Raw genomic sequence first — 25,554 nt, 5'->3', positions numbered from 1 at the left:
GAGCTGGGATTCAAGTCCGGGTCTTTCTAAGTTCTTGACCACCCATGTCTTCTACCTTGCCTATTCCGAGCTCCCTCAGAATGCAAACCATGTGCTAGTCTGTAATACCATAGCAGGCCAGTTCCTCCAGCTCCCATTTAGCAGGAACTTGAGCAAAATCCAAATTGTCATTCAAGGATCAAAGGACTCACATTGGTGCCCCCCAAAATCACCAACTATCTGAAGGCAATGAGAGAGTTAAAATGGATCAAATCTCCAAGTGTGGTTCAGCTCAGCCACAGGAAACACAACAGCAATAATAATGGTGTTTACAGAAAGACTCTGACTAGAAGGAGCCGGAGAATTGAACCTATCACACGAAAGTAATGCTTAACAAAAACAGTTGGTAAAAATGCTATGGCCGGTGAATAACAGTGGTCTTCTTTTCTCTTCGGTAATTTGGGGGCAATTGCATTCAAATTCTAGTCCATTGATTTCCACTCCAATTCATGCCCCCATGCTGGGGAGAATCGGTTGGCATAAACATAAGTCGGCCACTGGAAGACCGGTGATGTATCCTGAAAGAGGTCCAGGCAATTCCTGTCTCAACCATTAAAAGCAGAACTACAACGCCACTTCACACTACCCTCCGAAGGACTCTCAGTGTGTTAGAGAACCTGCACTAGCACTCCCCAAGCAGTCGTAACAGATTAGTGGGTTAAGTTCTTCACTTCAGCCCTATGGCTGCAAAATCACTTCTGGCGTTTTCCAGAACTCCTTCATATTTTTCCTTTGTATTTGTAAAAGTGAACGATGATGCCAACAACATTTTCAAAAGTGATAGATAATAAATATCCTGTCCCTATAAACACGCGCCTATACACTCCTTCATTTTTAGCACCGTGTTTTGTAGGTATGAGGTGCCCAGCCTGCCTGAAAGTCTGTCTCTAGCTTTGAACTATGCCTATGACAATTTGGAAGAAGCAGATATTTGTCCTTTCAAGAAAATCCAGTTCAATCTCACCGTATTTTCAAGATCACATAAACTTGGCAGAAAGACTTCTTGAGTTAAAGGGATAGGATAGAGAAGACATATCCCAGCCAAGAGGCATCACCCTTAATGGAGGGGGACTGGCAATGTTTGGAGACATCAGTGTTTGTCAGAAGAGGGGGGAGGGATTCGACTGGTATCTAGCAGGCAGAGGCCAGGGATGCTGCTAAACATCCTACATTACACAGGGCAGATCCCAACCAAGAATTATCCAGCCCCACATGTTGGTACTGCCATAGCTTGAGAAACCCTGTACTCAAGTTAACTGAATAAACTTATAGTGCCTTTGCCGCACACAACCCTCTGCCCTAGATAACATTTACCTATTCCTAAACCACAGGACAAGGCACAGACTTCATTCATGACACTACTCTACACATGGGTCCAAGGTGACTCCTCCTTGCCTTACAGTCATTCTTCAAAGAATGTACAAATTTTCATGAGAATTCACTTTTCGCTCAAGCCTGTAATCCCAGCACTTTGGGAGGCCGAGATGGGCGGATCACGAGGTCAGGAGATCGAGACCATCCTGGCTAACATGGTGAAACCCCGTCTCTACTAAAAAAATATGAAAAACTAGCCGGGCGAGGTGGCGGGCGCCTGTAGTCCCAGCTACTCAGGAGGCTGAGGCAGGAGAATGGCATAAACCCAGGAGGCGGAGCTTGCAGTGAGCTGAGATCCCGCCACTGCACTCCAGCCCGAGTGACAGAGCGAGACTCCGTCTCAAAAAAAAAAAAAGAGAGAGAGAGAATTCACTTTTCTTCAGGGGTTCTATTTTGTACTCCAAAGTTTAAGTGTTCTGGTGTAACCTCAGATGAAAAGCAATGCTGATTTTTTTTTTTTTTTGTCTAGTGAGAGCCTATTATTTAGCACTAAAGACTAAAGAAAAGAAACTTCAGTAAAAAGATAGGGAGGTGCTGATGGGTGGTTTTACAAGACGAGAATTTAATGGGGATAGTGGTTTTTTTTTTTTTTTTTTACAAGCTGAGCTGTGCTAAGCTATTCAAATTAGTAATTCTACCAATTAAAGCCTTCTATTTCATGGAAAGTACTTGCTAAATAGAAGATTAGGCAACAGATCAGAGAATGAAAGAATTACTGAAATGGAGCTCAAATATTTATGAGAAATTTACATCTGGGAAACTTCCCTCTTCTTATCCCTGCTTCGAGAGGGAAATCCATAAAGAGAAGATAAAGGGCAAAGCTTAGCCCTCAACATCCACCAGCCTAAGAAGTGTGACTCACTTGGAGTTTCAGGAAAGAAGTAATCGTTTGGTTGCTACAAACACTTGGTACTGCCATAAAATACACTGATTCCATAGGTCACATAGAAAAATTAAATTCACTATTCATAATTTATTGCCCTTGGGTGTTTGCTCTGGTTATTTATTGCTCTGTAGGAAACAACCCCAAACATACACCTTTAAACAATAGCAATTGTTTATTCTGCCCATGAATCTTCAGTCTGGACAGGGCCTTGGGGTAGGGAATGGGAAGTAACTTATTTCTGATTTTCAGTATCTGGGCCCTCAACTGGGATGACTTCCAGTGGATGGAGGTTGGCCATTTCCTGCTCCACAAGGCCTCTCCACACGGCTAGCTGGGCTTCCTTCAACATGGCAGTCTCAGGGTAGTCAGGCATTTTACACGGCCACTCAACCACATTCTATTAGTCAAGCAAACGAGTAAGTGCAGCCTAGATAAAAGGGAAGATGAATTCAACTCTATCTCTCAATGAGAGGAGTAGAAGAGTTGACATTCATCTTTATCACAATGTGAACTCAGCAAATATATAATGTTAATTAGAGAGACTGGCTAATTAAGCAATATAAACCAAAATAACAGAAAACAGCAAGTGTCCTGGTAATCATTGTTACTGTTTGCTTTATTCAATTAAAAGGTGCACATCTGAGGAGGAATGTTTTTTTCTTCTACCTGTTTTGTCTCGTATGGATTATTTAGTTTTATATTCACTGGCTATTATTGAACATTTATACCATTTTAGGTCTCTGATGAAATATATAAACTCCATGGGAAAGCCATTTTCGGGGTGTTTTATCAGCCTGATTAGTCAGTAGAAAACCACTGCATACACAAACTCTCAAAATACAGAAAATCTCACTTGGTATTTCTTGCAATTGCTTTTAATTCTAGAACTTAATACACTGCCTTTTTATAATACAATTTCTTCAGTTAATTTTCTGGCCCCCTTTTATGATTTTTCTTTGTTTATTTTGAGACACAGGTCACACGGCGTTGTCCAGGCTGGAGTGCAGTGGCGTGATCATAGTTCACTGCAGCCTCAACCTCCTGGGCTCAAACAATCCTCTTGCCTCACCTTCCTGAGTAGCTAGGACTTACAGGCACACGACACTACGCCTGGCTAATTATTTTTAATTTTTTTGTAGAGATAAGGTCTCACTATGTTGCCCAGGATGGTCTTGACCTCCTGAACACATCTTCCCACCTTGGTCTCCCAAAGTGTGGAGATTACAGGTATGAGCCACTGTACCAGACCCATCACTCTTTTAAAATCTGTAATTAGTTCCAGAAGTTAATGTATTCACCTGATTAAATCTGAAATTGCAACATGCACATTTTGCAAAGACTTCTCCCTATTGTCATCTTGAAATGGAGATCACTCCAAAAGCATTTTCCTCCTCCAGGATGCAACTGAACACGCTGTACAAAAGCTTGAAATTCCTGAAATATCAAGTAAGAAAGATAAGAAACTGGGATAGCTGGGGGATATGTTTTGAGGGCCTAAGTAAAACAATAGCGATTTAAGTAGCTATCGTATAGACACTTGATGAATCCTTTTATTATCTCTGAAAGATTCCCCGTTGCAGCATGCTTTTGTGGGTAAAGAGCCATATATTGGAACATGCAGCTCATAATTATGTCAGCCTAACCACAGCCAACATTGACAGCCTAAAACATTAAAGATTTTATACAGCCAGTGCTGAATATAGCTTCTTTTATTGGCTCAGAGAGCAGGTATCAATTATAATGAGGTAATAAAATTTGCAAGCACTGTTCATGTCCTGCTCTGACTTTTTTTCCCTCTCTCCTTGAGATAATAACAGCAGAAAAAGGAGAAAGAAAAATCCTCTTAGTTCTAACCACCGATTCTTCGAAAGCTCTCACTTTCTATGGCTGGGGTGCTATAAAGCTGTTTGCTTACTAGAGTTTTTGGCCTGGCAAACTCTTGCTACCTAAATAGAAGCTGCAAATTTTTGAAGCACACCTTGCAAGTCAGAGGCTCCAGGATTAATGGCTTTCATTTGCATAACTATAAACTTAAGGTAGAGCTTCCCAAGCCTGCATCCTCTAAATTGCACTTACTGATGAGATGCAAAATCCTCTAAAAGCGTTCCCCAACCTAAACCAATTTGTAAAGTTGTTTTGTTATTTAAAACATTAAAGAAATTAAAGTGATCGGAATATAATTAGATTAATATTCATATCTTCCAAGTTGCTTTAATTCTAATATTAAAAAGATTAAATATCCACTCAGAGGATTAAGCAAAAAGTCAAGCCGTAGCAACACATTTACATTACCTTACTGTGCAAATTATAAACCTAATTAATCTAAAGTTTCCTACAAATTGAATTGGATATTCATTTGCAGTCTAACACAACTTTAGGTACTTAAAATTCACTCCAGGATTGTTTCCTTACGTGTGCACTGAGAAGTAGGGCCACATTGCTGGGATGCAGGAATCACATTAAAACGGCTTCATTCGGGTTCTAATTGGTGGAAATTAAATCTCAACATAAATTTATGTAGGGGAAAAAACTAAAGACTTTGTAATTATGTATGTGTGCAATAATAAGACACACCCTGGCCTCCCCATCTAGTTTCTGTCGATAACATAGAAAAAGCAATCCAGTTGTTTCTTCCTAAAAGCTTTGAGTTCATGTCTTACCCCTAATACTGTGAAGAAAATGATCAAAAGATTTCATCCTTTTTGCATGGTCTTTAACTAAGAGCATCTAAAGGGCATCTAGTTACTTTGCTGTGTAACCCTGTTCCCACCCACTTTTGCCACCTCTCTGACCGCCCACCCCCTCCCCACCCCAACTCCCAAATACACAAACATACTCCCAGGGTCCCCATGAATCAGATCAACTGTGTTGATTTCAGATCAATTGCAGACATATTAGTAATTATCTTCTTTTCATCCACTTCTTAAGCAATAGGACTGTTAGAAATGCTGGTTCCTCGGTGCCGTAAAGAAATAGCACTCGAACATAAATTTAATTTCCTCAGCAAGGTCATTTTTACTTTCTGCAGAAAGGGTACACCCGCCAGCAGTTTTACCATGAGAGTACACCAAACAAAGGAGACAGGGTCATTTATAACCTGATGCGTCCCGGCTACTGCTGTGTCCGGTTTCCATTAGCTGGAACGGGACCTCACATTCTGTATTTGTCCTGATTGGCTAGCAACTTAGAACTTTTTAAAAGAGGGAAAGGCAGAGGAGAACAAAGGAAGGAGGAAGTAACCTGTGGAATGCTGAGAAAAGTAAAAACACCTTCAACTAAGGAAGAGGAGCAGACTATGACCTAATGCTTGCTTGGACCAGTGTAAGCATGCCAGGGCAAATATTTAGGCTAAATTGTGGGAGCTAAGAACATAAAGTACATAGATTTCTTTATTACGGCTAGCAGATATTTAAGAATGTTAGCACAGATCTTTGAATTAATTTTGCTTCTAAGAGAAGTTACTATTTATTTCTAATTAGACGGGAAGGAAAGTCTTCAAAGAGGAATCTCTACTTTTTACACGCTTGTAGAGAAGTGAAACAGTGCAAATCAAATTCGATTGCTGGAATGAAAGGATTACACTAAAGAAATTTGAGGCAGCGACTGTCTAGCTGTTCACTAGTCTTCACGCTCCCTCCCACCCACCCAGCACATAGCAAACTACATTTCCCAGCCTCCCTTGCAGGCAACCATGGTCATGTGACTGAGGTGTAGCCAGTGACATAAGCGTTAGTGGACTGGAGAATGTGGCAACCTCAGAAGGTCTTTGTTGGTCATGGTGAAGCCTCGGAATGGAAGGAGTCTGGGTTCCTGAATTACCACTTGGAGGAGAGTGGTTTGCTGTTCAGAGGACCTGTTTTGGATTTTATGTTAATGGAAAACCACCTTACTGATTTAAGGCAGTGCACACTTAGGTTTTAGTAGGTTCCCGTGCATGATGCGAAAATTATTGGTAAGTCCATTTCCCAAGAAAAAGTTTCCCCTTCCCACAGAAGGCAACACTTTACTCCTCTAAATACAACTTTTTCTCCCAACAGGCTCCAACTTCAAGTCACACATATGTTAACAACTGATCAGCATGAAACAGCCCGAGGAGTAGGGCTGCAATCACACCTGTTTATTTTATTGTTGTGATGGCAACAAATATAATGGCTACAGCTTCCCTGGGAATAATCCTGCTATAAGCTTTAATGGGCGAAGAGCCGTGACGTGTGATTTGGGTGAGTGTCCTCTGTTCACAAGGAGCACACCAGGCTGCTAATCTGGGCTGTAATTTCTCATTTCTCCTCAACTGCTTTGCCTTTTATGGGACTTATATTGATAAATGCAGATGATAACTGTCAGCTAACCTGGTAAAGCTCAGTGCAAGAAGTTTAACAATTCATCTCGTGTTTCCTAACGGCAGCAGAAGAGAAGCAAGCTCTAGGCCTTCAACAGGTTTGACCCACCCTATTCTCACTTCCTCTCTTACCTCCTTCCCCCAACCTATTTTGCCCCACTCATTTTGCCAGATTGATTTTTTCAATTGTAATGGAAATCATGTCACTCCTGTTCATCAGTGGCTTCTTATGCAACTCAAACACACGCACAGTCTTGGGTCGGGGGTCCACGCTTCACCCTCTCCGGATCCATGCCCTGAGCTGTGGAACGGCAGTGCCCTCCCTAAATGTGAGCTCAGCCATGTGATTTATTTGGGGCATCAGTGTGTGACACAGGATTGGGTATGCCAGTTCTGAGTCTAGACTTCAAAGTCCTTATATGTTTTGACTTGCTGTCTTGCATTTCTGCCCTTGCCATGAGAAAGTCATGTCTGGTCTAGCCCTGCTGGTCCCAGGAAGATGAGAGACACATGGAGGAGAACCACCCCAGCTAAAGTGCCCCATCCGTGTTCAGCCTAGGGCAGAAAGCCCAGCTGATGCAAAGATGCAGGAGGAAAACGAGCTGACCCACAGACACAAGCGGAAGCCCCACCAAGCCCAAGCAGGACCAGCCAGGCAGGGCAGCCAAGCCTAGCCCAGTTCTGCTGAACCCCACACACATGTGAGAAGTAAACACTGATTGCTGTGAGCCACTGAGTTGCCACATGGTGATGCAGCAGCGGCAGCAGTAACTGGCTCACTGGCCTATGCTTCATTTTGAAGCTCTAATGACCTGTTTCAACTCATCCCATTCCAGATCTCCAGTGTGCCCCATACTATGCAATCATAATGGCCTTCCCTCAGGTCCAAACATGACATGTTTTTTCTTGCCCTGGAGTCTTTGCAGGTACTTTTCCCCCTTAAAGGAACCACACATCACACGCTTTTACCACTCCATGCCCTTCCCCAAGGCTGGGTACTGCTTACTCTTCATATTTTAACTCAGAAGTAATTTTTGTTTTTTGTTTTTTTTGAGACAGAGTCTTGCTCTGTTGCCCATTCTGGAGTGCAGTGGCGCAGTCTCGGCTCACTGCAAGCTCTGCCTCCTGGGTTCACGCCATTCTCCTGTCTCAGCCTCCCTAGTAGCTGGGACTACAGGCGTTTGCAACCATGCCCAGCTAATTTGTTTTTTGTATTTTTAGTAGAGATGGGGTTTCACCATGTTAGCCAGGATGGTCTCGATCTCCTGACCTCATGATCCACCTGCCTCGGCCTCCCAAAGTGCTGGGATTACAGGCGTGAGCCACCACGCCGGGCCAACTTTTTTGTTTTTGAGACAGTCTCACTCTGTCGCGGAGGCTGCTGTGCAGTGGCATGATCTCAGCTCACTGCAACCTCCACCTCCCGGGTTCAAGCAATTCTCTGCCTCAGCCTGCCAAGTGGCTGAGATTACAGGCACCCGCCACCACACCAGGATAATTTTTGTATTTTTAGTAGAGATGGGGTTTCACCATCTTGGCCAGGATGGTCTCAATCTCCTGACCTTGTGATCCACCCACCTCGGCCTCCCAAAGTGCTGGGATTATAAGCGTGAGCCACCGCGCCTGGTCACTCAGATGCAATCTTGTTTGTTTTTTTTTTTTTGGAGGCGGAGTCTCGCTCTGTGCCCAGGCTGGAGTGCAGTGGCCGCATCTCAGCTCACTGCAAGCTCCACCTCCCGGGTTTATGCCATTCTCCTGCCTCAGCCTCCTGAGTAGCTGAGAATACAGATACCTGCCACCTCGCCTGGCTAGTTTTTTTTTTTTTTTGTATTTTTTTTAGTAGAAATGGGGTTTCACCATGTTAGCCAGGATGGTCTCGATCTCCTGACCTCGTGATCCGCCCATCTTGGCCTCCCAAAGTGCTGGAACTACAGGCTTGAGCCACCGCGCCTGGCCTCAGATGCAATCTTAAGAGAAAGCCCCTCTATGATGCCATCTCAGCTTGACCTTCCTGATCATTCTCTACGGAGCGTCCCAGCTGTGCTGCTAATGGGTGACAGCTGTGCCAAAATATCGATGCCCCTCAAGGTTTAGGATCCTACAAGTGCCAGCCCTGAGCAGCCTCATCCACATCACTCAGTTATGCTGAATAAATCACCTGTGTATGCCCCAGTGTGAAAGAGTGGGCATGTGCTTCTTGCACTATTATGCTTACTTCCTTGACAGCACTCTCTACAGGCTAAAATTAACCTTTGGCTTTAAAAAACTAAATTATTTGTCTATATTTTCTGCTTCAACCAGTAGACTGAAGGTTGGCAAAATCTGGCCCTCCTCTTGTTTTTGTAAATAAAGTTTTATTGGCACACAGCCTTATCCACTCATTACGTAACAGCCATGGCTGCTTTTGAGTTACACTGGCCGAATTGAATAGTTGTGACGGTGACTGTATGGGTCACACAGTCTAAAAGATTTGCTATCTAGCCCTTTGCAGAAACAGTCTGCTGACCACTGCACTAAAGTATAAACTGTCAGAGGACAGAAACCTTGTCACTTTTGTATCTCGGGTATCTAGCACAGTGCCTGTCCCTCAGGGGTTCTCATTGCATATTTGTCCAGGGAGTAGAGAGATCAGGACTCCAGCAGATGCCTGTGTTTAACTCCCATCTCTGTACCAAAGGCAGGGGTCCCTTACAGTTCTGGAGGTCAGTCTGGGGATGGGGGTAGAGATGGGCCATATTGCAGCTGAGCCCGGAACATCAGGGCAGCTACAATGCTGGTGACCACTGTGTGGCACTTGAATTTCTCAGAAAGGCAAGAGCGAGGCTCTTGTCTCCACTGGCAGCAGCCAGAGTGCTGGGTCTGCATCTGCTGCAGGCAAGACAATTTAAAAGTTTGAAGAAATAAGAACAACTCAAAGTTGAATTTACTCAAATAAGCAACTGATGCTTTAGAGTATAATTATCAGAGAAAAAGAAAAAAAACACAACACACTGTTTAGCATACGTTATGTTAATGGCAGGTTAGGATGGCCCACTGTGCATAATTTAGCCAAACAATTGATACCAAATTTTAATATATATATATGATTACTGCTACAGAAACGAAGCACCAAGACAAAGCACAGGAGAGCTCATAATAGGCACACATGAACTCTGAAGCCCTAATTACATCACGGGGGAGGGTAAACAGTTGCTGCTGAACCAAGCAGAAAATGGGGGTAATTTGTAAACAGGTAGAGTGGCAGTCCAGGTGCGCCGGCATGTGTGTGGGGCTCGAGGGCTGGGGCCCCTGGGCTTCCATCTGGGCTTTGCAAGGATGGAGAGGTTCAGGATCACTTTTCTCAGCTGCAGACACAACCTCCAAGCTCTACACAGGTCAGCCCCCTCCTGGCCTGCCCTCCAGTTCAAAAATAGAAAGTCGAAGGCTAGCTTTTTGAAGGAAGCTTCTCCATGCTCCATGAAATAGGAAATGATTTCCCATGTCTGTGATCTGAGGCCCATTGCCCTGTGTCTTCCCCTGATATCCTGGAAGACGTGAGTCCCTGACATCTTAGGGAGCAGAGGGATGCCAGTCTATATCCACCTTGACCACAAGGGGTATTTTCAGGAGAGAATATACTGAGTTCTCCTTCCTGCAACTCCTCTGTAGACAGGAGATTTTGTGCTAGGTAATTGCTCAGGTATATTCTGGTTCCAAATACAGAGTCTGTGAATCTGAATCAATGAGGTGTCAGATTTCTTTTTTTCCCTCATTTATGTAGGACTACAGATCTGCTCATGTCATGGTCCTACTGTGAGCCAGTCACCAGATTATAACCAAGTGTCACTGAGTACCTGGAATACAGCTGCCTTGTGATGTTACCTTCCATCTTCATCACCCAAAACAAACTGACAAGAAAAAAAAAAAAATCAGACAGTCTCAGGAGACAGTCACGCAGTTCTGACCTCCACAACTGTAAGGGAATTGATTTATGTTATTTTATGCCACTGAATTTGTAGTAATCTGTTACAGCAGCCACAGGACACTGATACACATGGCTGCCCCGAGATGGGGTTCAAGAGAGGATGCAGATATTAGTGCATTAACTGCATCATTTCTATCTGCCAGGCTTTCATAAACCTTGGTAGACCAGGCTGACATTACTCAGTCGATCAATCAATTAATCAATTAGCCAATGGATCAATCTTCATCTGGTCTATTTCTGGCCTTGTCAAATTCATTAGCAAAACCACCATAAGTTTTTTAGGATTGGGGAATCTAAGAAAATACTCTAGACTATTCAGACCTGCTTCGCACCAAGTATTTGCGGCCTTTAAATAGACAGTGAATCCACGAGGGTAAGGGCGATTTGTGTCTTGTTCCCTCCCCATCCTCAATGCCTTGCATGTGTTTAATACCCAATAAATATTTATTGACTGAATAAAAGAATAAATGAATGAATGAATGAACGAACACATATATGAATGGCTGGAATGGTGGCATGCTGGTTGAAAGGAGAAGCAATATTTGTGGTTGCCAACGGCATCTGCAAATTAAATGGCTTTGCAAATTTGTGATAAAAGGTCAGTGGCTTTATTGTTTAAACCAGAGGGTCAGGTAGCTCAGGCTGGGGGTTACTTTTAAATGGAAGGGAGATAATGGTTGTGAGTTGTTTAAGAAGTAACCCATCGTATTAGGAATATGGGAAGTACGAAAGGAAGAGAAAAGAAGGACTAGCAATGGAAGAAGAGTTGGACAGAAAGAGACATTTGTTGTAGTGTAGTCCTGGGGGACAAAGAGAGGAGGCTGCATTTGCCCACACACACCCAGTCCTGGATTTCTGTTTGAGAGAGAGAGGTGGGAGGTGAATATCTGCAAGAAGAGTCTACCAGAGTCGGTTCAAAATCTCCTGCTGGGCTGAGCCAAGCTATGCTCAACGTGGAGTCCTCCTGGTGAGACGGAAAGCTTTGTTTCTCTGTGTACTGGGGAGGAATTGGGAGAAACACTCCGTGTGGGGCTCTGTCACCCTCTTCCCACCACGTGAAGATGCACAAGAAGGGCAGCCATCTACGAATCAGGAGCCCAGCCTTCACCAGACGGTGAACCTTCCAGTGCCTTAATCTTATATTTCCCAGTCTCCAGAACCATGTAAAATAACTGTGGTTAAGGCCACCCAGTCTGTGACAATTTCATCTTAGCAGCCTGAACTGATAAAGACAACTGGATACAGGAAGGGAAGAACCAGAGAGAGTGACTAATTTTTCTCGATCCTCTACTATTTGCTGGTGCTACTATATCCCTGGTCTGAGAGCTTTACAGTTCAAGGGGGAAAAGAGAGTTAGACAAATGCAGAGAAAATGAACTAAATACCAGGATACATGATGACAATAATAACAATGGCTACTTCTCTTGAGCAATGAACATGTGCTGAGCACCATCCTGCAAGGGAGGATTATTATCCCTACAATATAGAAAACTGTGACCGGGTGCAGTGGCTCATGCCTGTAATTCTAGCATTTTGAGAGGCCAAGGCAGGCAGATCACCTGAGATCGGGAGCTCAAGACCAGCCTGGCCAACAGGGTGAAAGCCCGTCTGTACTAAAAATACAAAAATTAGCCAGGCATGGTGGTGTGCACCTGTAGTCCCAGCTACTTGAGAGGCTGAGGCAGGAGAATCACTTGAACCCGGGAGGCAGAGGTTGCAGTGAGCTGAGATTGCGCCACTGCACTCCAGCCTGCGCAACAGAGCGAGACTCTGTGTCAAAAAAAAAAAAGAAAAAGAAAGAAAGAAAGAAAGGAAAACGAGGTCCAAAGAGATGACATCACTTGCCCACAGTTGCACAGTTAGTAGGTGCACACACACAAACCACAATGCAGTTAGTAAGTGACTAAGCCAAGATACAAAACTCAGCTGCCTCTGCCTCCAAGCTGGTCCTTTTCATTGATAGATGATGTGCGTCAGATTGTTTTGAGGCTTTAAATTCTGCCTCCATGTCCTATTGGGAAATTGAGACTAGGAATGGAGAAATTTCTCATGCAAGTAAGGGAAACTAACAGCACAGTCTCTCTTTCTGGAGAGGTCAGCTGGCAACTTTGCCCATTTCCTGAGAGGATCCTCTCACCCACGCAGATCATGATGTACATCTCTCTGGAGCCAGGCCACACTCCAAGCTACAAGCTGGACAATTGGGCCGATCCTTGCCAATTAAAATGCAACTCCAGCCTGCTTTCCATGTAGGTCAAATGTCCCATGAGCTATCAGTGAATCCCAGAGGCTGCATATTTAATTCCGTACCCTTAGAAAGCTGTTGCTGAAATGAGGTATATCCCACACATAAGAACTTGGTTCTAATGCATAATTTGAGGAAAAGATTTAATTTAACATTTGTAAAGGTTAATACGAAAGAATTTATGAAAGAATAAATGAATGAATGAGTGCCTAAAATTTGAGGCAAAATCTAACATTTGGATAGACTGACAGGAGTAGAGCTCATCTTTCCAGAGAACTTTGCATCTTCCAGGGTTTGTTGATGCTGATTTTAACACCTACCCTGTATTGAGCAGTTATTATGTATGTAAATCTTTATGCACATTATCTCGTTGATTATTGTAGCAACTCTATGAAATGAACACTAGCATTAGCCTCATTCTACACGGGGGAGAGAGGGGGGCTCAATGAGGCTGAGTGACTTTACAGGGTCACAGAGGTGGTAAGTGGCAGCGCTGAGGCTTGAAGTTGGACTTTAAGATCCACAGTCTTCAGCATTCTCTGTCACTGCCTCCCGTTCCCTTCTTCAACATCAGTCCCCTCTATAATATTCCTCCTGAGAGACCATGTATTAGGCCATTCTTGCATTGCTATAAAGAATTACCTGAGACTGGGTAATTTATAAAGAAAAGAGGTTTAATTGGCTCACAGTTCCACAGGCTGTACAGGAAGCATGATGCTGGCAGCTGCCTGGCTTCTAGGGAAGCCTCAAGAAGCTTACAATCATGGCGGAAGGAGAAGTGGGAGCAGGCACATCATGTGGCCAGGGCAGGAGCAAAAGACAGGGTGGAGGGCGTGTGCCACACACTTTTAAATGACCAGTTCCCCCAAGAACTCACTCACTATTGTGAACACAGTACCAAGAGGATGGTGCTAAACCATGCACGAGAAATCCACCCCCAGGATGCAATCACCTCCCACCATGCCTCACCTACAATGCTGGAGATTACATTTTCATGTGAGATTTGGGCAGGGATAACATCTAAGCCATATCAGACCACCAGTTGGAACTTCAGTACTTTCAACGACAGATTTTCATGATAACTTTCCGTCTCCCTTAAGAGTGTTTGTCGAATGCCTACATTGTGGGCCTGAAGACTCTTCCCTGAACACAGTGGACATTTCCTCTTTGGGATTCCCAGTACCTGTTCCTTTTCTTTTGCTTATATTTTAGTCTCCTTTTGGGAACTGCACCTCACTGTCACTCTCAGGTCACTGGGTTTGGGCAGGGCTGAAGCCTCTTCCTGGCTCTAGGAGAGAGCACATAACACAGGCCTAATCAATGAGAATTTCATTGTCCCTGGCCACAGTGACCAAACCACAGAAGACAAATGACCAGAATGGTCCGAGCAGAGGGAATGAGTGGCAGCACTGGACTTTTGCTAAAACTACTGGCCGTGTAGGCCAGAGGTACTCCGCTTCCAGAGCTTGCTCTCTATATCCCATCTAAGCCTGTCTTAGAATAAAGCTAGCACAGAAGAGATCAAAACTGAGAATCAGAGAAAGAAAGGTGTCTGATAATATCATTTCAGCCTGGATCCAGAGATTAATTCCCTGGTTATGAATCTTCCTCTGCCCAGTCTATACTGGTCAGCCTGGTCCTATTTACATGACAAAAATCATCATGTCTCAAATTACTTACTTAATAAAATGTGGGTTTGTGTATTATTAGTGAACATTAGGGTTATAATGCAGCATGAAAATTTGGAACAAATTAACTATACACGCAAACCGTTGGATCACGGGTCCAGCTACGCCTGAACTCAGGTCTACCCCTGGACTTCTCAGTTAATTATCTAATGCACTCCCTTTTCCTCCCTGAATCTATTTTAAGTTGGGTTCTGTTCTGTCTCTCATCCTCAAAGTTGGTCTCAATTTTATCCTCAGAATCCACAAAGAACAAGTCCAAATTCCCTGGAGAAAAACTTTTCATAAATCAAAAACCTTTTTTTTTTTTTTAAATCCTCATTTCTGCTACCATGCCACCACCTCTACTCATCTGGTAGAGGTTTAATTCACAAAGTTCATTGTAAAGTTTCCTGGCACCCTCACAGGAAACAAGTTATACAGAGACTTTTTTTTTTTTCATTTAGAAAAAAAAAACTCATGTGGCCATTCAAAGCTACATCTCTCTTCTCTTCAGATGCAAGTAGGCAAAGTCAGCACCTCTCACCTGCCCACATGTCCAGGAAGCATCTACCACAGAGGAAATGGCAGTGCCCAGGTATGATGGGAACTCTTGATGACAGGAGAGCCTGTCCCATTACATCACCGAACAGAAAAGCTCAAAGACAAGACCAAGAGTGAATCTTAGCAGACAGGCAAGAAGGATGAGAAATCAGGGCATCCACAGGCATTGCCTCATCATGAAATTTGGATGCATCACTTAAAATCCAGGGGCACATGGATAGAAGCAATAAAAGCTATTTTAATTAAATTTGAGCTATTATTCTGGGTTTCTTGTTTTGTTTTGTTTTGGTACTTGCATGGTTCAACAATGTATTAGACAAACGTGCATTTGAGAAATCCTGATGAAGGAGGAAAAGTTAGAAGAAGCAGAAGGAAAAAAAACCTGAGGATTCATTTCCCTTCCCTCAAAGTCTTCCTGAAACTATTCTTGCAAAACCTTCTGCCCACTGGAACTGTATACGTATGATTAACTGCACATGAGCCCAACAGCTTGCATGTGTAGTTAATTTGCTCCAAATTTCCATGCTGCATTATAACCCTAATGATCACTAATAATAGACAAACCCACATTTTATTGAGTAAGTAATTTCAGACATTATAATTTTTATCATGCGAATAGGATCGCGCTGACCAATTTACACTGGGCAGAGGAAGATAAATAACCCGGGAATCAATCTCTTCAGCACAGACTCTGTCTCTTGGCAAAATGATATACATTGATCAGGAAAGAAAGCCAGCTCTAGGCCCTGCTGGGCAACAAAGTCAATGAACTTCCATGTTCCAAGCCAAAAGGTCAGGCAGGAAGTACATTTCCACCCATGGCACAATGCAAAAGACAGTGAGGAAGACTCAGCTTTTGGGAGGGTGTAAGAGAGCGTGGACTTTGGAGTTCATGGACAGAGCTTCCAACCCCAGCTATGTCACTCAATCACTGTGTGCATCTGAGCCTCCACCCGTGACTACTTCAGAGACAGGTGGGGGAACGGTGGGTGCAGGTTAACCAAGAGCAAGCAGGTGAAGGCACCTGGCACATAGTAGCTAGAGAGTTAATCAGTTCCCCTCCAAAATTTGTGGAACATAAAGAGTAGGATGGAAGGAATATACATTTTACATTTTGCATTCATTTTTTAGAACCAGGGTGAATTTCCCATTGATTTCCACACAAGAAACCATCAAGACTCTTAGAGAGGAGAAAACAATTCCTAGGCTCCTCCAGTTTCTCTAAACACGTGCGAGAAAGGAGAGAGCAAGCAGAGGTGGGATATAAGTTATCATCCCTTCTAGGTTTGTCTGAATTTTGCCAGGAAGCTAGAGCAAAGGTGTATAGAATGAAAAAACAAAAGTGTAAAGCATTAAAGCTCAAGCCCTGGATTCCATCAAAGGTCCAGTTTTGCCAGTTTCAAACTGCGTCACGCCGTTGCCATTTGCGGTGATGGTTTCTGTCTTTCTGAGGTGGGATGGCTCTTGGTGGCCTGCCTCTGACCCCAGTCACTTGGAATTCTGATCCTGTACTCCCAGAGGCCAGCCAGCCTTCTTCACCCATCCCAGGCTCAGCCCTCCCTGGCCCCCTGCTAAGCAGCTTACTGACGAGTTCCGCGGACTTAATGAGCATGGTCCCTGCTCCATCATCCAGGTTCCTAATGAGAAACTGGAACCCACAGGGCTTGTGTCTGCCCATGACAGGACACTGGCAGGGAACTGCAAGGGGCGTGGTGGGTGGAATCCTTCCATCAAGGAATGGGCATTCCAGCAAGGAAGGCTTCCTTGAGAGGGCGAGCTCAGAGAGAAGGTGACACACAGAGGCTGGGGGACAAGCGGGAGGGGTGACAGGGAGATGATGAACCTTACGAAGGAAGAAAGCCAAGAATTAAGAGACATCACACATGAGTGCAAAGAAGACTCCTCTTTTGCACTGGTTTTATCTTTATTTTAAGTTGAGACAAGACCATGGGGTCAATATCTGTATTGTGTCAGAGACTGCCAATAGGTGTGTTGCGTTACACAACAACACATGTAATGAATTACATGTATTAGGACATTGCATTCTGGCCATGGTTCTGCTTGGATAAGAGACTGAAGCTCAGAAAGGTGAAATGTACTTGTCTGATCACCTGCTAGTAGCTAGGGATTTCAGGAGCCAAATCATTGTCCCCCCACACCCCAAAACCCATGCTCCATCCATGGATGCAACCTGCAACCTGGGAGCAACCTCTCCCTCAGGCAAATCAGCCAGGCAACAGCTGGCTAAGCCACTTTCTGTAGTTGGGAAAAAAAATCCCAGTACAACCATGTCCCTCCCCGAGCTCTCCAGACCGGGAAAAACCACTCAGAAGGTGGTCTAAGAGTATCAGGTTCCCTCGCTGACAAGTCTAGGGGGACCTCCGTGGTTCTAGGTATCCCAGTGATCTCTCACTCTTTTGCAGGGTAGTTGGGGAGGGATTGATGATGAGAGTGGGAACTAAAGCAAAACTGATCTGTTTTACAGTCATGATTTACCTGAGAAAGAAATGATAACAATTATCAACTCAGGCCAGGTGCAGTGGCTCATGCTTGTAAGCCCAACACTTTGGGGGGCCCAGGTGGGTAGATCACCTGAACTCAGGAGTTCAAGACCAGCTTGGGCAACATAGTGAAGCCCTGTCTCTACCAAAGATGCAAAAAAAATTATCTGAGCGTGGTGGTGCATCCTGTGGTCCCAGTTGCTCAGGAGGCTGAGGCCGGAGGATTGCTTGAGCCTGGGAGGCCGAGGTGGCAGTGAGCTGGGCAACAGAATAAGACCTTGTCTAAAAAAAAAAAAAAAAAAAAAATCAACTCAGAAAGAATGAACTGAAATGTAACTGAGATGTGGGACTTGGCTCTCTGAGGTTCAAGGAACTTGGAGGTCGTACCAAGGATGAACGCTATCATTTTCCAAGGGCTGTTTTTATGCCAGGATCTATTCCACGTACATTACTGACGTGAACCAATTTTCACAGCAACCTATGGGGTAGGAACGATTATAATATCCAGTTTACAGATGGAAACATTGAGACACAGAAGGGTGATGTTAATTGCCCTACTGGCAGTAGAACTGCCACCTTTGATGGGGGTACCAGCATGATCATATGCATTTGCAACACACTACATCCCTCCAGATGTACTCAAAAGAACTCCAGGATGTCATGGAGCCCAGTCTATCAGTCCATGGAATGTGGCTTCCTGGAAGAAATAACTCCAGACTGGTAGAGGTGTCAGATGATGAACACAGAAAAGGAGATTTCAGGCAGAGAGAAGAGCATGGACAAAGGTTCAGAGAAGGGAGATTTCAAGGTGAGAAAACTGAAGTCAGAGCCACTGAAACTAAGACCCCAGGCTCTCCTGGTTCCATCTAGCATCACCCTGCTCCTGCACGTGTTTTCTTAAGAAGGATGGCACAAGGAACAATGGACGGGAGTTACTTTCTAAGGTGCTGGGTCAAGAAGCCTACGTTAGGAAGGCAAAACCCTCACCAGTGCCGGCATCTGGCAACAGTGACACTGGACACCTTGACCATGGACATAGTCATGGGCAGGCGGATTGCGCCTGGGACCCAACCGTTTCTAACCAGCCTTTATGATGGGCAAATGTGTCTCCTCTGGTTCTGCACAGCTGTGCCCAGGACGAAGGTGTTCCTCCTGTTCCAGGGCTTGGATGTTCTGCGACTTCCTATGGGAGTACGGGGTCCTTTTCAACCTGGTCCCAGTTAGTCTTCAATGAAACTCCCTTACAGATGAGGTGACTTGGCTTCTGCTGGCAGGAGAGGAGGCAATCCAAGGGCCCAGAGAGGTTAATGGCTTGTGCACCAAGACAAAGTCATTCCTGCAAAGTCAGATTGGTATTCTGCAACCCCTGAACAAAACTGCAACCCTAAGTCCTGGGTTCAAAACCGTAACATGAGCATCACCTGCAAAAAGAATTCCCCAGCTACAGTAAAGCAGCCAGAACTTTCATTTCCTTAATTTTTTTTAATGCAGTAAATCAAGCTCAGTTTATCCATGTTAAATGTAAGAATACCAATGTAGAGGTTTAACACTAAGTCATATGAATTATAATCTATTAAAACTCCCATTTGTGGCAGGCATCAGCTTTGAAAAAAATCATCCTAGGAGCAACTAATAGACATATGTGGTCATGAAATGCATATTTGTAAATTATCCTCATGTATGTTTTACATCTTTTAAAAAAATGTAATTTTCTGATTTAAAAGTAATTTCTAGGCCGGGCGTGGTGGCTCATGCTTGTAATCCCAGCACTTTGGGAGGCTGAGGCAGGTGGATCACCTGAGGTCAGGAATTCGAGAGCAGTCTGGCCAATATGGTGAAACCCCATCTCTATTAAAAACACAAAAATTAGCTGGGTGTGGTGGCAGGTGCCTGTAATTCCAGCTACTTGGAAGCCTGAGTCAGAAGAATTGCTTGAATCTGGGAGGTGGAGGTTGCAGTGAGCTGAGATGGCACCATTGCACTCCAGCCCATGTGACAAGAGAGAAACTCTGTCTTAAAAAAAAAAAAAAAAAAAGAGTTATTTCTATGTCAGAAAACTCTGATAATATATTGTTAAAAATCATAATTAGAACACCCATAAACAATAACATCTCAATAAATTTCCTTCCAGTCTTTTTATTCTGTGCATGTCTAGGACATGCTAAAACATATCTTTGTAATTTTTTCCATAACTAGACTCACAGAATTTTTTGTTCTTCATTTTCCACCTACTGGATCATGAGAATTTTCTTCTCATTTTTCATTAAAATGAGTATTTATACTTTGAAGCGCCCTTTTATGTATTTTATGTTAAGGAGACAATTCACTGGATCTTTCTGTTTGGAATAACCACGCGCATGAGGAAAGACAAATATTTGCAAAGGGCCCACAGGGTGCGAGGTGACAAAAAAAGTGTGCAGGTGGCCTCTCGCCCTGTCCTGGGGTTCGCAGGGGGACAGACCCTTTTGAACTGGATCCTGCACTCTCCCAACTGCTCATCTGAATTAATTGTCGAGGAGGGAAGCTGAGAGAATGCTAAAGAGGAATCTGTACAGGGGAACTGGCAGATATTGGAGCCTGGTTGCCATCATGTGTTAACAAGCTTTTTCTCATTATGTAGGGGAGGAACAGAACCAGGAAAGAACTGGGAGTATGAGAGCTTTTCTCGGATGGAAAGCCTGTCCTTTGGCTGCAGCTGGCATTTCTGTTGGCACAGTCGGCCACCCAGAGGGCAGGCAGGAGCTGGGTGGAATGCTGACCTCTGGCAGAAAGATCTCCTGACCTTGGGGATAAAAATGTCTAGATGACCTTGTAGGGGATAAAAACAACTCAGCTTCACCAGAAATGCAAATAAAGCCAACCTCTCCAACGACACATTTACCTGGTTTGTGATTGTGAGGCCTACTTAATAACTTTTCACTAACAACTAAGGTTGCAGGAGGTTGGGAGGATGTGGCAACGTGCCCATCCTGCCTCAGCTTCTGGGAGGTAGCAGGGTGCAGTTGTAGACCTTGTAAACACGCAGATTTAAATGTAGTCTCTGTTACTCATCAGCAGTGTGACTTTGGGAAGGTGACAGCTGCTGAGTCCTACTCTCCTGTGACAACTTCCTTTCCAACGAGCCCACAACTTGATGTAATGAACCCCCAGTCCAGTACCCACCACACAACATCATCAATAAGCACATTCCCCCAACACACCCACAGTCAGCTGACCCTAGGAATATCCAACGTTCGTCTCTACAGTAGCCTTGAGAATCAAAACCAGTCTGGTTTCACCCATGCCCCGGCACTTTCCAGGCAGGGTAGGAAAAGGAACATTCCTCAGAGTCAGGAGCAGGAGTAAGACACAGAGACAGAGAGAGAGAGAGACAGTGTGTGTGAGAGAGAGAGAACGAACAAATGAACGAACTAGTGTTGGCAATTCCAGGGCCCAGATTGCTGTCACTCTTCTGATGGTGCTGCCAGTCAAGGCAGCTCAATGCTCCTCTCCCTTCCTTGAGAGAGATTACAAACTGAAAACCATTGCTGTAAAGCCCAGGCCCTGCGCTGAGGCTGAGGAAGAGCCCTGCATTCTTAACAGAGTGCCTGAGAAGCAGTAACAAAAAATATAGCTAACACGTGAGCCATGAGATACAAGGCATGACACCCATATTTGTTTTGTGTGGCTAAATGGAGCAAAGATAATACACTGAGAAATACGTGACTTCAAAACCACTTACTGCCCGTCTGGAAGAATCGCTTTGGCGCTTCCACTGAATCTGATCCTCTCTTCATGTGTCTAGAATCACCTAATGCTAACATCTCTAGAGCACAGTTGAAGGTTATCTCTTCTGAAACAGGATAAACTTAGAGCCATGATGACACATATGCAGCATGCATGCTTATTCTTCCTAATCCTTCATCCACTGCAGACAGCACTAATCAATCCCAACACTCATTCAATCAAGTGCAGATGCAGCCTCACAGCCCTTCCACAAACAGAGCTCCAGAGAGCCACTGTGAATTGAATGGAGTTGGTAAGCCTTTCATAAAAGGACAGATCATTCATCTCTTCCCCTCCATTAAGCCAAGAGCTCCAATAATTCAGGAAGAGGAAAGCCCTGACTCTGGCACTTCCTCAGAGCAAGCCGCACCAAAGAGGCTCTGTCAAAGGCCTCAACATGTCATGAATGATGTAGCAAACCCATACACTTATATGGAGGTCAATGGGCAATAATTCTATGGGGCAAGAATGGGACTTAAATTACAAAGTTGAACACAAAGAGTACTGTCTAATGAATGCAGGAAGAGTGAATGACTTTTAGATTTTTCAGCCAAAAGAGGTGCCATCTTATGGGCATTATCTGGTGGGAGTCATGGCAAAGAGAGGGTCCCACAGCGTGGTTGCCAGGGTGGGGAGAAAGCTGCAGTGGGTATAATGTTTGAGAGACTACTTGAAGAGGGTGAAACCTGACCCAAGGAAATCTCCAATTTCTAAATCCAAGGTATTTCATAGAGAGTGAAAGATAGCCCGAGGTGTGGCGAATGAGAATTGTAGAGAGCGGGAAGACAGAAAGAAAAGCATGGAGAGACCTCAGAGGTAGACTGTGCTGAGTATGCTGGAAGGAGGAACGGACAAGATAGATTCTTAAGCCAAGCAAAAAGCCAAGGGATGCTGCTGGCAACATAGGCATGGCCTTCTAAGATCTTGAGACAGTCTGAGGCAGTTCCTTTAAGAAGCTGACTTCTTGGCTGGGTGCAGTGGCTCATACCTGTAATCCCAGCACTTTGGGAGGCCGAGGCAGGTAGATCAGCTGAGGTCAGGAATTTGAGACCAGCCTGGCCAACATGGTGAAACCTAGTCCCCACTAAAAATACAAAAATTAGCCAGGCATGCTGGTGCACACCTGTAATCCCAGCTACTCAGGAGGCTGAGGCAGGAGAATTGCATGAACCCGGGAGATGAGGTTGCAGCGAGCCAAGGTCCCACCTACCACACTCCAGCCTGGGCGATAGAGCGAGACTCTGTGTCAAATAAATAAATAAATAAATAAATAAATAAAATAAGCTGACTCTTTCCCCCAGACACACCTCTACTCCTAATCATAAAATGTTAAAGGAGCAACCTTTAAAGATATATTAAAGGTATACACCTTCTACCTGTGGGTACATCACAAACCATTAGCCCTATTCACAGCCCCAACTTTAGTTCACCTCCCTTGGCCACTGTCTAATGGGGTTGGCCTTTTGTTCTTGGTACAATATTCTAGACAGTCTAGAACTCCGCTGGATTTGCCTCCCATTGGAAAGCAAAGGGATGAGAGATGGACTGGGTTTCCAGGAGTAGAGCCAGGGCCAATGATTCTGGAAGGTACTTGGTCTTGTCTTCTAAGTCTTATTGTGGGCCACTAGCTAGTGTTGCTTAGGGAAATTAAAGTGGCACATGCAAAAATGAAAATACTGATGGTGAAATGATGAGATCACAGATATTTATTTTTTCTGGTAAAAGGTGTATTTATTTGTTTGTTTTATTTTCCTGGATATTAGAGTGCAATGTTGAATGTAGTAAATGTTGACAAGTTAAAAAAATCAGCAATATTATTATCCATTGATGAATTATAGGACAATGATTTTCCTTCTGATTTATACTTGCCTTTACTGTCTTTCAATGATCCTACTAGCAGATCATTTGCAAAATGTATTTAATGCCATAATTCCATTATCTTTTATTTTTAAAGTAATAATTTAAAAGACCATACTTAGCCTAATAGACTACTCGGGAGACTGGAAGGTATGTTTAGTGATACAATGAATAATTCCTTCAAGTAATTTATGGCATTCCAAGTAAGCAAGTGCTTTGAGTACGGCAGGTACGCTCTGATCAGAGAAGTATTTTTGTCTTTAAATAATTAAATGCTTTCAAAAAAAAAAAAAAAACAAGAAAAGAAAATGACACAGAAGCATTCAAGATGTTTGACACCAACAAGATGAATGCCTTTGAGACAATCCAGGAAAAGATAATCATTCCACAACAGAACAAATATCTGGGAATTAAGCCCAGGGCGTTGGGGAAGCCAGTCTTCTGATCATTTGGTGAGGGGGCAGAATACTAAAGACAGTAGCATGTCTTAACAGAGCCCCCAAAAGGACAGACAGTCCTAACTCTCATGATGCAGCTGTTCAAGAAAACTGAGGGCCAGAGTGCAAGGCCCAGGCAGCGTGTACACCTTGGAGAAAACGCTTTTTGCATTCTGATGGTTTGCATACAATTTCATTATTTATGTAATCCTATCAAAACATATAGAATGCCCAAATGGATGTCAGGAAAGTTATTGTCATTACGAATAATGGTGCTTTTCATTTATAGAGAGTGCCTTTTTCTGAGACAGTGAAATAGTTTTACATTGGGCATGAGGCTTTTTAGGAGAATTAATGCTTAAAATGTCCCTTTCGTAGAGCATGTGGGAAATGTTATAGATGGGGAAGAAAAAAGATTAATATAAAAAAATGTCAAGAGTGCATAATAAAAGGCATCCCATTCAGTTCCCTGCCCTATTACCACCAGCCCACACAGACCACGTGGTCATAGCCACAGCCATGAGCCACAGCCTGTGCTTCCTGACATGACTATTTTCCCCAGGAATGAATCAGGAGTCCCCAGTCACTACCACTCAGTTTCAACATCCCTGTGAAATGGTCCAGCCAGCCAGCTATGCCTGTCTGATGGTGCGACAGACAGTCCTAACTCTCAGGATGCTGAGAATTCAGCATCACAAAGAAGCCAGTCACAAAAGAACGCATCACACACTGTGTGATTCCACTTATATGACGTATCTAGAGTAGTCGAATTCATAGACAAAGTAGGGGAGAATGGTGGTTGCCAGGGGCTGGGTTTGGGGAGGTGATGGGGAGACAGTGTATTGTGGGCACAGAGTTTCAGTTTTGCAAGATGAAAATCATTCTGGAGATAGATGCTCGTGATGTTAGCACAGCAATATGAATGCCCTTAAAGCCACTCAACTATACACTTTAAAATAGTTAACATGATGTTGATAATGAGGTGGCTACGCATGTGGCAGCGAGGGGCAGGGGAAATATGGAAAATCCCTGTACCTTCCACTCGATTTTGCTGCAAACCTAAAACCAGTATAAAAAATAGTTTACTCTGGATAAACAAAATGTGGTACATTGACACCATAGCATACTATGCAGCTGTAAACAATAACGAGATCACGTCCTTTGCGGGAACATGGATGGAGCTGGAGGCCGTTATCCTTAGCGAACTAATTCAATAACAGATAAAGCAAATACCATATGTTCTCACTTACAATTGGGAGCTAAATGATAAGAGCACATGGACACAAACAGGGGAAAACGACAGACACGGGGGCCTACCAGAGGGTGGAGGGTGGGAGAAGGGAGAGGAGCAGGAAAAATAATTAATGGCTACTGGGCTTAACACCTGAGTGATGAAATCATCTGTACAACGAACCCCCATCACACAAGTTTACCTGTTTAACAAACCTGCACATGTAGCCCTGAACTTAAAATTTAAATTTTTTAAAAAAAGAAGAACCCTGGTACTAGGCAATCTAAGGCTGATTCAGGGGTTCAAGAAAGTTGAAATGTGTGTGTGTGTGTATATATACATATGCTCTATTGCATATATTATTTTAATTATATATTTACATTATGTTTTTGCCCCCAAAATTATATATGTATATATAGAAAGTATATTACATATATAATATATACTAGACTATTGTGTGTATACATATTAGTTATAAATGTGCATAGTCTATCATGGATATAATATATGGGTTTATAATGTACAGAAACCCATATATATAATATATACACTCTCTACATAATATGTAATATATTCCCTATATATTAACATATATTACACAAAAAGAATATATTATATATTATATATAACATATATGTAATAGACTCTATATGTAGAGTACATATTACATATATGTAATATATAATAT

At 43.6% G+C, this 25,554-nt stretch overlaps 1 protein-coding gene across 1 annotated transcript in view; it reads right to left on the bottom strand.

Annotated features, from left to right (window-relative positions):
- The window catches only part of WWOX (WW domain containing oxidoreductase), a 1,140,828-nt gene that overhangs the window by 154,662 nt on the left and 960,612 nt on the right, over positions 1–25,554 (bottom strand). The window lies entirely within an intron of this gene.

Source organism: Colobus angolensis, unplaced genomic scaffold, assembly GCF_000951035.1.
Source record: "Colobus angolensis palliatus isolate OR3802 unplaced genomic scaffold, Cang.pa_1.0 Scaffold207, whole genome shotgun sequence".
NCBI lineage: Eukaryota > Metazoa > Chordata > Mammalia > Primates > Cercopithecidae > Colobus > Colobus angolensis.
Note: the sequence above shows the minus strand (reverse complement) of the source record. Positions and strands in the feature narration are given on the sequence as shown.